This window comes from Panicum hallii, chromosome 4 (assembly GCF_002211085.1).
Source record: "Panicum hallii strain FIL2 chromosome 4, PHallii_v3.1, whole genome shotgun sequence".
In the NCBI taxonomy this organism is placed as follows: Eukaryota; Viridiplantae; Streptophyta; class Magnoliopsida; order Poales; family Poaceae; genus Panicum; species Panicum hallii.
In genome coordinates, this window is record NC_038045.1 from 24,791,443 (window position 1) to 24,805,077 (window position 13,635).

Sequence of the window (13,635 nt, forward strand, 5' to 3'; positions counted from 1 at the left end):
GGTGCGTTCGGTTCAGCTGTGGATTTATGAAAATCTGATTTCTGGAATCAGCTGTGGAAAAACTGCTGTGAGCTAACAGCTGTGGGAAAGCTGAAAGTTATTTGGCTGAAACAGTTGTCAACTGTGTGATTCTGTGAGAAATGTCAGTTTTGCCCCGAGACTGTATAGGACTATTTATATGCTGATTAATTGTAAGGATATGTAGATGACCGTTTTGGAGAGGAAATTATCATAATTAGAATTGTTTGACATATATAATTAATACAAAAGATATATAAGATCCACCTCGACCTAACTAAAATATTATCTTCAACTAATCAAAGCATTAGCTATGTTATCACGAACAGTGTTCATGGTAACCTCATTCTCCTCCTCAAGAATTTCATCCACTTCTAGTTGCGCCACTTCTGGTTCCTCGGTGTCGTCCTCATCTCGCGGCATATAGTTCTCATCTTCATCACATTTGTCAAACGCATCATCTTGTAACGCGCTATCACGAATGAAATTGTGCAATGCCATGCAAGCTATAATGATATGCGCCTGCGTACGAGTTGAGAAATTTGGCATCGACTTCAATATACGCCACTTTTGCTTAAGGACTCCAAATGCACGCTCAATTACATTGCGAAGGGATGAATGCAAATAATTGAACATCTCATATTTCCCTTGAGGTGCTCGCTGTCTGCGAAGACGAAATTCGGGTAGATGATATGTACTTCCTTTATAAGGAGCAAGATATTCGGTTCAGTTTGAATAACCGGAATCCACAAGGTAGTATTTGTCTAAAAAAGAACACAAGTTAATGACATATACTTCATGACTTATACTTCAAATAATACCAAAGTATACACAAAGTTAGCATTTGTACCTGCAGGTGGTTTCGGAAATTTGTCACCAAAATTTGTTAAGGCATGATTGAGGATCCGTGTGTCATGTGCAGAGCCCGGCCAACCAGTAACCACAAAAGTAAACCTCATATCAAAATCACAAACTGCTAGAATATTTTGCGATGTGTACCCATGCCGACATGTGTGGTTGACAACATCCTCTGTAGGTACCGAAACTTATACATGTGACCCATCTATAGCTCCAATAGCATATTTGAAATGAGGCCAGAAACGGTTTTCTCTAACCTTTGCATGCTCCATCCTGAAAGTAGGATCCCTCGGTGTGATATTATCTTTTGCTAATTTTCGCAAACATTTCAAGACTTCCTTAAATTTAGTGTGAACTGTCCATAGGGACCGAACGAAGCAGTTTTCAGCTTGAGAAAAAGATTGAGCTCCTCCAACAATCCATAAAAATATAGCCAGTGACTCCACATATGAAACATTGCTTGTTGACTTCAAACCGTAGTTAGCGATAAGCAAATTATGAAGTACCATGAAAACCGAAGAAAAGATTTCTCCTTCCTTTGCGTTCTGTCAGCAGCCTTGTACTAATAACGGTTCCACACTAGGTAAAAGTTCTCTCAGTTCTTGAGGGTGAACAGACCAGGCAAGGTTGCCAACCTATATCTTGTGTGGGCTTTCGAAGACAGAAGTTACACCTTTCGGAGAAGAAATCTGCAAAATCGTAAAGAAGGTGAAATGCAGCAAAGTACTTTATACAAACAGAAGCATATAGAAACAGCTTAATCATCGTAATCATGTGACAAGCAGATTCAAACTATGCCCAAGAGTTTAGGCGCTAAGCGGAGGCTGACCGCTTGCCTAGCTCCTAGTACTTTCTGAAACATCAGTTCCATTAAAAGAAGAGTTCAGTTGACAACAAAATCAATTTTTTTGAGTCATTCATAGTTTCATACATACCTAACAGAAAGAGAACCATGCCTCTCAGAATTAGAGAAATGTTCCATCTAGGACAAGATATCGTGTATTGTTACTCTCATCAGTGAAAAAACACCATGAATGTTTCTATCCGTTTTCAATAGTGACATATATAAAATAATCCATCACAAAGATAACCAACTAGAAGACCAAATGCACAATCTTCTAGCTCTCTCATGGGGTCACATGATTCAGGCACAGTTCACAATGTCAAATACCCATACTAACAATGCCTTATACCCAGCAAGGTTGCATCAACATGGGCACACTAACACACGTATGCAACTATGCATGACAACTGTAACTTATATATGGCATCCATGATAATGCTACAAGCCTGCGCAGATATGCATAATGTTTTCTTTTGCAAGCCAAATGTGTGATTTAGACTTCAGATTGTTGCTTTTATCTAGTGCTAGTCTTGTCTTCACAAGAATCACAAGGTAGGTTACCAATTGAATCAAACACAGAAAGTAAAGCTTAGGAACTAGATGTGTAAACTGGAATACATCAGGCTACTCGTGCTCTGCTGCAGAACAGAAAAGCTAAGCAATCAATTAGTTCATAACATGCTGGAAAGATCACACAGCTAAGAATAAAAAGGTGACCTTCTAATCTAAGATTGATCAGTTGACAGAACAGAAAAATGCTAGATGCCATGAATAATTGAATAGTCTGTCTAATAAGAAGAGATAATGTTTGTGCATCCTACTACTTTTGCTTACTACAAGTTTACAACAAATGGATTTGAAAGATAAGTGCATACTGGAATACTGGACAATTGTTCTCAACTTTGTGACATGGATTCCAAGGGCAAAAGCAAGAATCTGATAACAAAATATCAAGGTTGCCAAATGAATATGCAGTTAATAACACAAAGCTGTCTGTGCATGCATACAAATATTGGTAACACAGAAACATTTAAGTAAAATGAGAAACAGAATTGTATAAGAATTTTCCATGCTTCATGATTGCTGATGCGTCCAATGACTACAAAGGACTGCGAAGAAAGCATGATTGATTACTTGATTAAGAGTAACTTTGTGAGAAAATAACTAACATTCTCTCTACAGAACACCATGAGTTTCAACTTTTAGTACAACGAAATACAGATACCGGACTTTTATCAAAAGATTCCATAGTACATGTTAACTTCCACTAGTAACCACTACACATAAAAAGAAAAGAGACAAGACAATACAATAATAGCAGATGCATATGCATCGTTTGTAAACACAAGCAATATCGCTCATATCAAACCAAGCATAACTGGTACCAGGGATTTTTGCATTACGAGAAGTAAATCAGATGTAGCCCAGGAGGCACACGAAAATGAGCACAGGCACAAATTATTCAACAGAACGGTGGAGCAGCATTTGTTCCACCGCATACGACGACGGTTGCCCCAAAAATGAGTACTAGAAAATCCTTCTCTACCGGCCAAATCCTACGAAAGTCAACTACGGGAACAGTCGAAAGCGCCTCCATTTCACACCAATCCCACCAAATTTCCTCCTAAAAAACGAGCCAATCTCCATCAAATCCACCACGCCCGGCGGAATCAGCAGGAGGAACGGCCTAAAAACCTCTCCTTTCCGCGCGAACCAAACGGAAAACACTCAAGAACGACAAAACCCGAAGAATCACCAGGGGAGGAGCATAGATCCGCGCGGCACGCACCTCGGGAGCTCGAGCTGACGACTGCGGGGATGCCGCGGCGGGAGCCTGGGCCCAGGCCGAGCCCGAGCTTGCGCTAGATCCAGATCGGAGGAGTGGGCGAGGGGCGGGCGCGGCACGAGGAAGGGGGGGGGGTGGGCACGAGGTCGGGGGTGGGGGCGGCGGAGGGAGCTCAGCGGCGTCGGGGGGTGCGGCGGCTTGGGCGCGGCGGGCGGCGGCCGGCGGCGGGGGGCGCGTCGGGGGCCGCGGGCGGCGGCCGGGGGCGCGGCAGGGGGCGCCGGCGTGGAGAGCCGCCCGAGCCCTGTCTTCTTCGCTGAGCACGCGCGGTCGGGAGAAGAAAGAAAAAGAACGAAGCGGTGCGTTGTAACGGATGGCAGGCGGGTAAATACACGGGAGAATCGGTGAAATATGGGGTAGCGACCGATTCGGAAGTGAACTGCGGGAATCGGTAGATTTATTGGAATCGCTACGGCCGTCCGAGCCCTTTGGTTGCGAAGCTGATTTTTTGGACGCGAATCTGCTGCCGGAATCGGAACCAAACGGAGTATGAGCTTGGCGAAATCTGCTGTGTGAGCAGGATCGAAGATGCAGTCGATTGTGAACCTTCAACACTAATGCTCTTTGTCGTTTCATCACCTGAATTATTGTTTGTACCTACTACTTACAATTGGAGAACTAATGCCTCGAAAATCCAATAATGCAAAACGTCAAAACCTTGGTTCGAAGAGTATATTCTACTAAACTTCTACATCCCCAAACAATGATTTAGAATATCATTCTCCTCGTGTCATCATTGCATTATGTTCTTTATTATCAAGTGACTACTCCATTTTAATTAGTTGTCATTCTCGTTTTATCCTAAATCAAATATTTCTATCTCTCATCGTCGATTCCTAGAAACTCTTCATAATTTAACAACAAAACGTTTACATTATAAAAATATTTCTTATGGGGAATCTAAAAACATAAATCTCGAAATTAATGATCAAAGATAGAAATGTTTTACATAGAACAAAGTTAGAACGATATGACACGAAGGGCTAACAATAATTATATTGGTATTAGTTTGTTGGGATTTAATTTTAATATTTTTATAATTCCCATATAGACGTGGTTACAATAGCATAACTATTGACTATACAGACAAAGGTTATTATGGTTACAATAATATTTCCTGCACTGACGATAATTGGAAACAACTTACTACTTAGTAGTGTAATCAAGATTAATTGCAGGCATGAAGTAGTGTAATCGAGATTAATTGCAGGCATGAAAGCTAAACTTTGTGAATTCTTTTCAGTGCTGGAACATAATATATAGTACGGTAAAATTTAACACTTCTGCTTTGACTGGTAGAAGGGAATCATGGTGGCTTAATGTTGACAAGGACACAAATATTTGTTGGACAACATAAAATAATGAACCTCCAGAACTTTCCTAGAAGTTGTCTGCAGGTCAAGAACAAGTAGCTAGGTTCGCCTAACAAAATCCTAGCGACATCTCCCATAAAATTATACGTGTTTTCACGTGCCAACAAACGAGACCGTCGCAACAACCCCTACGGTAGTTGGTTGGTACACCGTGCAGCTGTGATGGAACTTATCCTGGCCCTCCATCACGCATCCCACTCGGTTGTCTTTTAGCGGGTGTATATGTAGTGTATTTATTTTATTTATGGACAGTATATGTACCTTGGAGGAATCCCGAGCTGACGGATGAGCACATAAAGCTACTTTTCGACGGAATGTACATAAAGCACATCGAGCCGTGCGAAAAGCTGATCCAACATGTTGCACTAGATATCACTCAATTGCTCAGTTTCAAATTTTGAAAGTTATCCGTTAGACTCTTTGCTGCTTATTCTCATTTTTTTAATCTATGTGTAATGTTAGATTGATCCTGCATTTAAGACAAATAGGTAGCACATCTGTTCAATATACATATTTATTCAATATACATAGTGGCACCGCACATGTACCCATTAATTCATCACATATATAAATTAAAATTAAGTACATATTTTATTTAACATACGTTGTGGTACTGTATATGATATACCCATAAATCCATCGTATGTGATGTACCCATAATAAATCCATCGTTAGTATAAACTAAAGTTTACCGGCAATATATACCTGGTACAGCATATGATGTGCCTATGAACATGCCAAGGTACCACAACCCTTTTTATGTGTAAAACATGGCAAAATATGTTTAACTTGTGCATGACACTGGAATCTTGAGGGCAAAAAACTTATAGAGAAACTTATAGAACATGCCAAGGTACCACAATCCTCTATAAAGGAACACAAGCATATAAGCAAAAGAATATGGTTCAAAACGGAAAACGAAACCAAAACATGGTGGATTCTTAAAAAAATGGATTCAGCAAACACAAAAGGGGCATCGTGCTGAGCGAGAGGCTGCTGGCCACTTGAAGCCTGAGGTGGCCGCGGGCGAGCGAAGCAAGGCGAGAGGCCGCTAGCCACTTGAAGCCTGAGGTGGCCGCGGCCTGAGGTGGCAGGAGCGGTGCTCGGGCCCGCGGCGGCAGCGGTGGGGCATGCGCTCACACACGTGGCGGCAGCAGCTGCGTGAGTGAGCGCACGAGCCTGAGGTGCAGTTCCTCGGCGCGCCACCAGCAGTGCCGCGGTTTCGCAGGCCGTCGGCGACCGCAAGCGAGACTGGCTGGCTAGTCAGAGTAGCGGTCGTAGCTCTCGCCGAGATTTGTCAAAAAAAAAACTCTCTTCGAGATGGATCGGCCGCCGTAGCGCTTGCTTGATTGGAACTGTTGTCCGGACTGGAGCGCCTACGCTCGCCCATGCTTTCATATGTTACTCGAGTTTCTCGTGCTATGGTGCCTCTCGTGCGGTTTGATCGTTGAAAGAGCATCTAGATTTCTAATTTGATTTTAATGATTAACGATAATATAATTATCGTGACTAGCGTATGTTTTGCATCAATAATTTTAAGTTAGTGTAATAATAGGCTTTTATAGTATTCTTGGCCCCCTCGTTGTGGTTTTCATTGTATTGGTGCAAAGGATATTTGTAAAGATTAAGGATAAGCTAGTTGTAAGTATTATTTGTCGTTGAGAGACACTAGTCTAGAACTTTTTTCCTTTAACCGTACTATAAAGTGGGCAAGATGTAGTAGCTTGACCTAGGTAAACTTAGAAGTAGGTGTGATGCACACACTAGGTAGCACAGAGGAAGTCACGAGAAGCTTAGACACGAGTTAAAAATGTAAAGAAATTGAATTGGACGAGTTCACCTAACTCAGGAGTCACAAATTCAATTGACCGACTCATTCCTTTAAGAAAATGTGGGGTCAACGAATCAGTCGGTGTCATTGGCTCTAAATAAGGAAGTTACTGGAATGACTGAATGCATCAGTGCTTAGTGAAAGTGTCATGACCGAATCAGTCGGTCATATTGTGTTAACTGGGCAAAACCTTCTGAAATGACCGATTGGTTCGGTGGTTAGGAAGTTAAGCAAGACTGATTTAGTCGGTGGTACTGTGTTGCTAGAGCAAAATCTTCTGAAATGACCGATCGATCCGGTGTTCAATGGTTTTAGCCTGACCGAATCAGTTCTTAGGTGTTTGGGAATCAGCATATGCCTCTAGAATGACAGTAAGACTCACTGTTCATATAGACAAAGCCCTGAAGCAGTCGGTTAATTGTCAGTGATCGTTGTTTCTGTGCAGAAAGTGATCACCGATTGATCCGGTGATGCCATTTTTATCTGATTGAACCAGCCGATTAATGTTGCATCTGCACATAAATAAAGGGTAACAGCTAGTTCTTTGGAGTGAGGCTATATATATATGTGTGTTCTATAGCTCTAAGGAAGCTCTCTTGACACGAGGATACTTTCACACTCACATTTGGAAGTCAAGGGAAAGTGAAGCACTAGAGTGATTTGCAAAGTTTTTAATTGAATATTAAGGACATCATTAGCTTAGAGAGTAGTAAGTGTGCATCCACCTTTTCTCTTGATCTTGTGGAGGTCAAGAGAAGCTCTTTGCTTGTTACTCCTGATGATCAGCATCACCTAGATGGCTTGGTGGTGATATTCTGGTGAGCTGTCAAGGAGTCTTGTGAGAAGCCCTAAGAAGGTTGTGCTCGGTTTGAAATCCACTGATCCGGAGTTGGAGAATAGATATCCACTAGAGAGCACTTGATCCTTGCACGGATCAAGGGGAAGCGATACCCTTGTGTGGGTGCTCCAACAAGGACTAGGGGAGTGCCAACTCTTCGATACCTTGAGAGAAAATCAGCTTTTTAACACTCTCTTTACTTTCTCTGCAATTTCAATTCCTAGAATTGCCATGCTGCTGACAGCCATTAAAAACCATTTTGGCCGCCAACCATTGCAAATAATGATGGAATTTGAAGTACTGCGGATATAAAGCTTTATGTAAACTAATAAGTTCCATGAGTTTTGTGGCCCAACATGTTTTTCAAGGAATATAAGTACTATGGTACACAAATACCATTATTGGAGAAGTAGCAATTAAGGCCATACAAATGAAGGTTCATTTAGAAATGTCGAACCAAAGAACAATTGGGCATGGTGCAAAGGTTACTCACATCACATATTTGACCGAACCATGTTGAAGAGCTCTTCGAGATGATCCAAATAGACACTTGGATCACACAATTTGGAGTCTAGACAGAAAAGTTATACCTTCGGGAAGATCACCGACGTGGCCTTGCTTGGCCGGCCGGCCCTGCACCTCCAAAGAACAGCTCCCTACTCATCATAAGATCCTTGGAGACTCACCAATGGACCCCCAAACATTTGGGAGACACACTTAAAGTGAAGCTAAGGCCGGAAGGTCTAATATGCATCTCAAATGGGCTTCCGAAGTGGCCACTCAAAGTTAGCCTTATCATGCAGGGTTGGATCTGCACTTACATGCAAAGAAACACAAGAGGGATCATTGTCAACCATTGGATGGAGGTTAAGATAATTGGAGGGATGGATGAGCTTGTCACATGGATCAAAGGACCCACCTTCCACAGGGATAACATCCAACCGATTGCAATGTGACTTGGGAGATCTAATCCATGTTGTCAGCCACACAATGGTAGTTGATCCAATGCCTGGAGAGAAATTCCTAGGCCGGCGGGCCACGCCTAGACCAACTGGCCTCACTTTTCAGCTGCTCGGACCAAATCAGCTTGGCAGGTACTCCAACCGTCATTGCAAGAAAGAATCCCGGACGCACGATCAAAAGTTGGTGTATCAGATGGCCGATCGGCCCCACTTTGTTGCCAACTGCCTTGCCCTTTGCCTGCAAGTACCCCTCACTGCCTTGGTCTATAAATAGGATACATCAACCCATTTGGAAGCACGGAGAATTGAAGCAAGGTCAAGGTGAAGCATAGCGCTGCCCACATATAACTAGAAAATAGGGAGAGAGGAGAGGTGAGAGTCCGGAGAGGAGCTGGAGTGTCGGCCCCTCTCCAACTTTGTACCTCCGAGGAATGAAACTTCAGTTCAAGTAACTTTCTCATCATTTGTCGGTAACATTGCTTTATCTCCTTAGTACTTGAATACTTGCTCTCTCTAGTTGCGGGATCCCTTGATGGTGTAAGTAGCAAGTTCTACTTATTTGCGTGTGCTTTTTACCTTAGCACGAGATAGGAGTAAGCAGTGACTCGATAGTTTAGGTGTGATGCTTAGACCTGGTTAGTTACCTTGGGTTGCGTTCAACCCCACAGAATTGTGTGGTAAGGCCATGTCATGCCTATTCCCGATTGCCTGCACGGTCCGTCCTGCAACACGAGCAGTCAGGTTAAACCCTATAAGTGCGCTCCACGAGCGTTCTCTTTTTTGCATAGTGCCGACTGCTCTAGTTTTCTCTTAACGGTTGCTAAAACATCCAGGTAGCACACGCTTTAATCCGTGAAACCTTGACTCTTTTGTACGCCTATGTTCCTACGCGTGCATGTAGCCACCCTCCCTGCGCTATGGTCTATGGCTATCAGGGATCAGGTGCTTAAACATAATAGGCTACCTACCCGGAAAAATTATGTGACCTAGCAAGAGCAAAACGTGAAAAATTTTACATGCATTTTACAATGCTGGGATTTGCTTCCAACGCGATATCATATATATCAGTTACAACATACTTTTATGTTTACCTTGCAGGGGACCTGACCTGGGACTATGCCGCTGGGCGAGTTGGATTCGACTCTGACTAGTTGATTTCATCAACAACCGCCAACGACTACTTCGACTTCGCGAGAACGCTCGGCTACACATCCCTGACTACGACTACTCGGCAAAACTTCAGCTTGCGTCGCCTGCTACATCAACTACTCAGAACGGCTCCTGCTCGTGCTGTCGGCACACTGATCGCTTGACTGCAATTAGTCGGATTGGACTCCGACTAGTTGGGTTTATCAACAACCATCGACGACTACTCAACTTCGTGAAGAATGCTTGGCAACACGCTAGCGACTACTTCAACTACTCGTCTCGCCTACAAAACTAGTTGGAATTGACTTTGCTCGGCGACACGTTGGCAACTACTTCAACTACTCGTCTCGCCTAAAAAACTAGTCGGAATCGACTCTGCTCGGCGACACGCTGGCGACTACTTTAACTACTCCTCTCGCCTACAAAACTAGTCGGATTCGACTCCGACTAGTCAGCTTCATCGACAGTTAAAGATCCAGTGGCAACTTGGCCAATGCCTAGACTCGAGGGCTGGTGCCACCGACTACTAGGTGTATCTCGACTACAAACAAGATGTTCCGAGTGCTTTTGACGCACTCCTCTGTCTCCCATGCTCGGGGGCTAGGGTCAACAAGGCATTTAGCATGCTTTCGGCAGATTGTTTAAGCTCTCTCACTAGGAAGATTCGTGGAAGAATCTAATTTAAGAGGCTTTTGAAGATTTATCTCAGGAAGATAATTGTTTAACCATTATTTTAGAGACTTTTATCCCAAAATAAAGGGGTTTTCTAATTTTTAACTTAGAGGTCTTATATAGCTATTGACTTAAGGAAAAGGGTTTGATTTGAGTGGCAATTTAGGGCGCTTTTTAAAGAAGTTATTTATTTAACCAATTTTTCAAGGAATTCATCCTGAAAAAAGCGGTTTTCGAATTTTTAAACCAATTTGGCTATCTTAACCATCAAATTCTTACCGTCATATATTGCATGCCATGATTCTTTAGATCCTTTTTATCAAAACCTTAGGGATTTGGATTCAAGACTCAGGGCTGCAGGGACGTGTCATCAGCGACTTATTTTTTAAAATCTTATTAAAAGATAAGGATAGAAGACTCAAGACTAAATAGACCCTCAGCATGATTCTTCGAGTCATCCTTAGGCTTGGGGCTATTCCATATGGTGTGCGAGTTCAATCGCACCCATATAAAAGAAGGCTTGACAACTACTCGGGGTATGAGCACCTCACAGCCTCGATGCAGCCAAGGAAGTACTCGGAAGACACTTTCAAGGTGGAGTTCGGGAGAACTTGAAGACGCCTTCGGAAGTACTCGGAAGCCTGCAGTACTCGACTATGAAGAGCTGGGGGGCTTGTCAGACTCGGACCCACGGGACTGTGCACATGGCGTACATCTTATGAGATAAGGGGTTGGATATGGCCCACGCCCTACACCAGTTATAACTACTCGTAACGTAGTAGAACTAGTCGGAATAGAAGGAAACTACCTGAAAAATATTCGAGTAGAACTCCTAAGCTCGTATTTGGCTAGGATTTTCATGTAACCCTGTCCCCCCAGACTATATAAGGGCGGGCAGGGACCCTCCTCGAACAGGACCATGAGGGACAACTCGTGCTTCATGCAGGATTACCAAGATCACCCCGATCAACACCTAAGACAATACAAACCACACACAGGACGTAGAGTATTACGCTCTCGGCGGTCCGAACCTGTCTAAACTTGTGTTCCTTGCACCTTCGAGTTTCTGATCTCGGCGACACTTTATGTGACACTCAGGTAATTAGTTAGGTTATACCTTAGATTTTAAGCATGCTTGTATGTTCAAAGTTTGGCAAAGATATACTTTATGTATGCACTGCTATGAAAGAAAGGATGTTTAAGTAATTAATATTAGTTAAAGGTCCTTTTATGCAAAATGGATGGAGATGAGGAAAAAAATTTAAAAGCATAAGGGTTATATTGCAAAAAGTAGTATCTGTGGTTAAATTGCAAAAATATATGTGAAATTACCATAGGATGTATGTGCAAAAGTAATTTTACTTAGGGATTTACATAAAACATGAAATTATTACTAAGTCTATTTTATTTCCAAAACTATTGCTCAAACGTAGATGAACCTTAAAGAGAAGTTGTAGGGTTTGAAAAACCATGCACTTTTGATTTTTGGACCATCTTCATTTGAGCATTGGTTTAAAAGTTACAAGTCCTTTACAGTAAGGCCCCTGTCTTTCTCTGAAATCACAGATCAGTCCCTAAGTCAGTTCACCTCTTCTTCCTCCCTGCGCTCTGCCCCCCCCCTGCTCTGCTTTCTCTGTTTTCTCTGTCGCCGGAGTTATGAGCCGCCCTGGCTCACCGCCGGCCATCTCCCCTGCCCTTCCCCCCATCCACGCGTCGACTGCTGCTTGGCCACCGCTCTACCCCTCCCCTTTGCTGGCGTCCTGGCCGCGCGCCACGGCGCCTGCGGCACTGCCGCACCGCCGCCGGCGTCTCTCCTGCCGCCGCCGCAAAACCCCGCGGCAGGCCTTATCCCCTCCCCTCCCTTCTGCCCTACGGCACCAGTGAGCCGCCATTACCCCGTTTGTCTATAAAAAGGCCGCCCGGAGCACCTCGCGCGCGTACAGAGCCGCCACTTCTCCATTGCCGCCGCCGTGAAGCTCGGGTCGCCGTGGAACTTGCCTTTCCACTCTTCTCCTCCCCAAATTGACTGCATCCGTAGCTTCCTCGTGCCCCACTGCACCTCCCCCGCCCGTTCCTTCCCTTCCCCGCACACCGGAACCTCCCCGCCGCCATGCGCCTCCAGTCACCGGCTCGGCCCACCGCGGGTAGCCCTCCTCCGACCACCTTGGCCCCCTCCGAGACCACCCACAGGTAGCTTTAGCTCTCCTCGTGCTCCCCCTCTCTTTTCCCCTCATCGCCGGCGACGTCTCCGGCCGGATTTTGGCCGGACTTGTGCCTCCCCCACCGCCGGCCATGGTCTGGATCTAATTGCGTGAAGGGTTTTTCTTCCAGGGGGTTTTCTGCTAAAGAGTAGGGGCTAATGTGTAAAGGGAATCTGTTATTTCATGTGAGGGTCTTTTCTGTCTTGTAAAATTCATAACAATTCACAGAAAAATCTAAAAATAGTGAAACCAATTTTGTTAGAAAATAGATTTCAAACTCTATGATTTTCGTTAATAGAGTTTAGTGTGAAACAAAATACTTTTGCCTTTATTAAACATCTAAGATTAAGGGGTAATACACATTTGACCTTGTCATTTCATGCTCTATTGTTTATCTTTAAGTTTAGCATGAATGTTCTTTAAACCCTAAGTAATCTTGTGCAATTTCAAACTCAAAATTCGATTTAAACTTAACATCTTTAACTTGGACTTTCAAAATTTAAATAGACCTAATGTACAGCCTTCTTTAATTGGACCTTTTATCATTCATAAATGTAATATCTACAATGTTTAGTATATAAGTAAATTTCTATAGACTTTTATTTAAAAACTTTTAGTTCAAATTTTGGTTCATGTAAAATTTAATTTAAATGTTTTAGTAAATTCTACCATATCTTTATAAATAGTATTTTAAATCTAAAAACCTCTTCACTTTATACAAGTTTATGTGTTATTTGGATAAGCTATAATATTTGGAATGTGAACTTCTAAATTTAAATTTCACCTTATTTGATTTGTTGCATCTCATATAGAATCAACGACACTCGACGACGGAGATTACGAATTGGTCTTAGGACAAGACCAAGGCTTTCTAGGAGATCCAGCGCAAGTCGTCGAAGGACTAACTGAAGTTCCGAACCCGAGTTCGGAAATCTCTGACTCTCCTGCCCCTACCCCTACTCCCGAAGGCAAGCCCCGGACATATCCCATTATTTTATCTACACTGCAATCTATACTTATTTATATTATATCTTGCATTAAGTCTA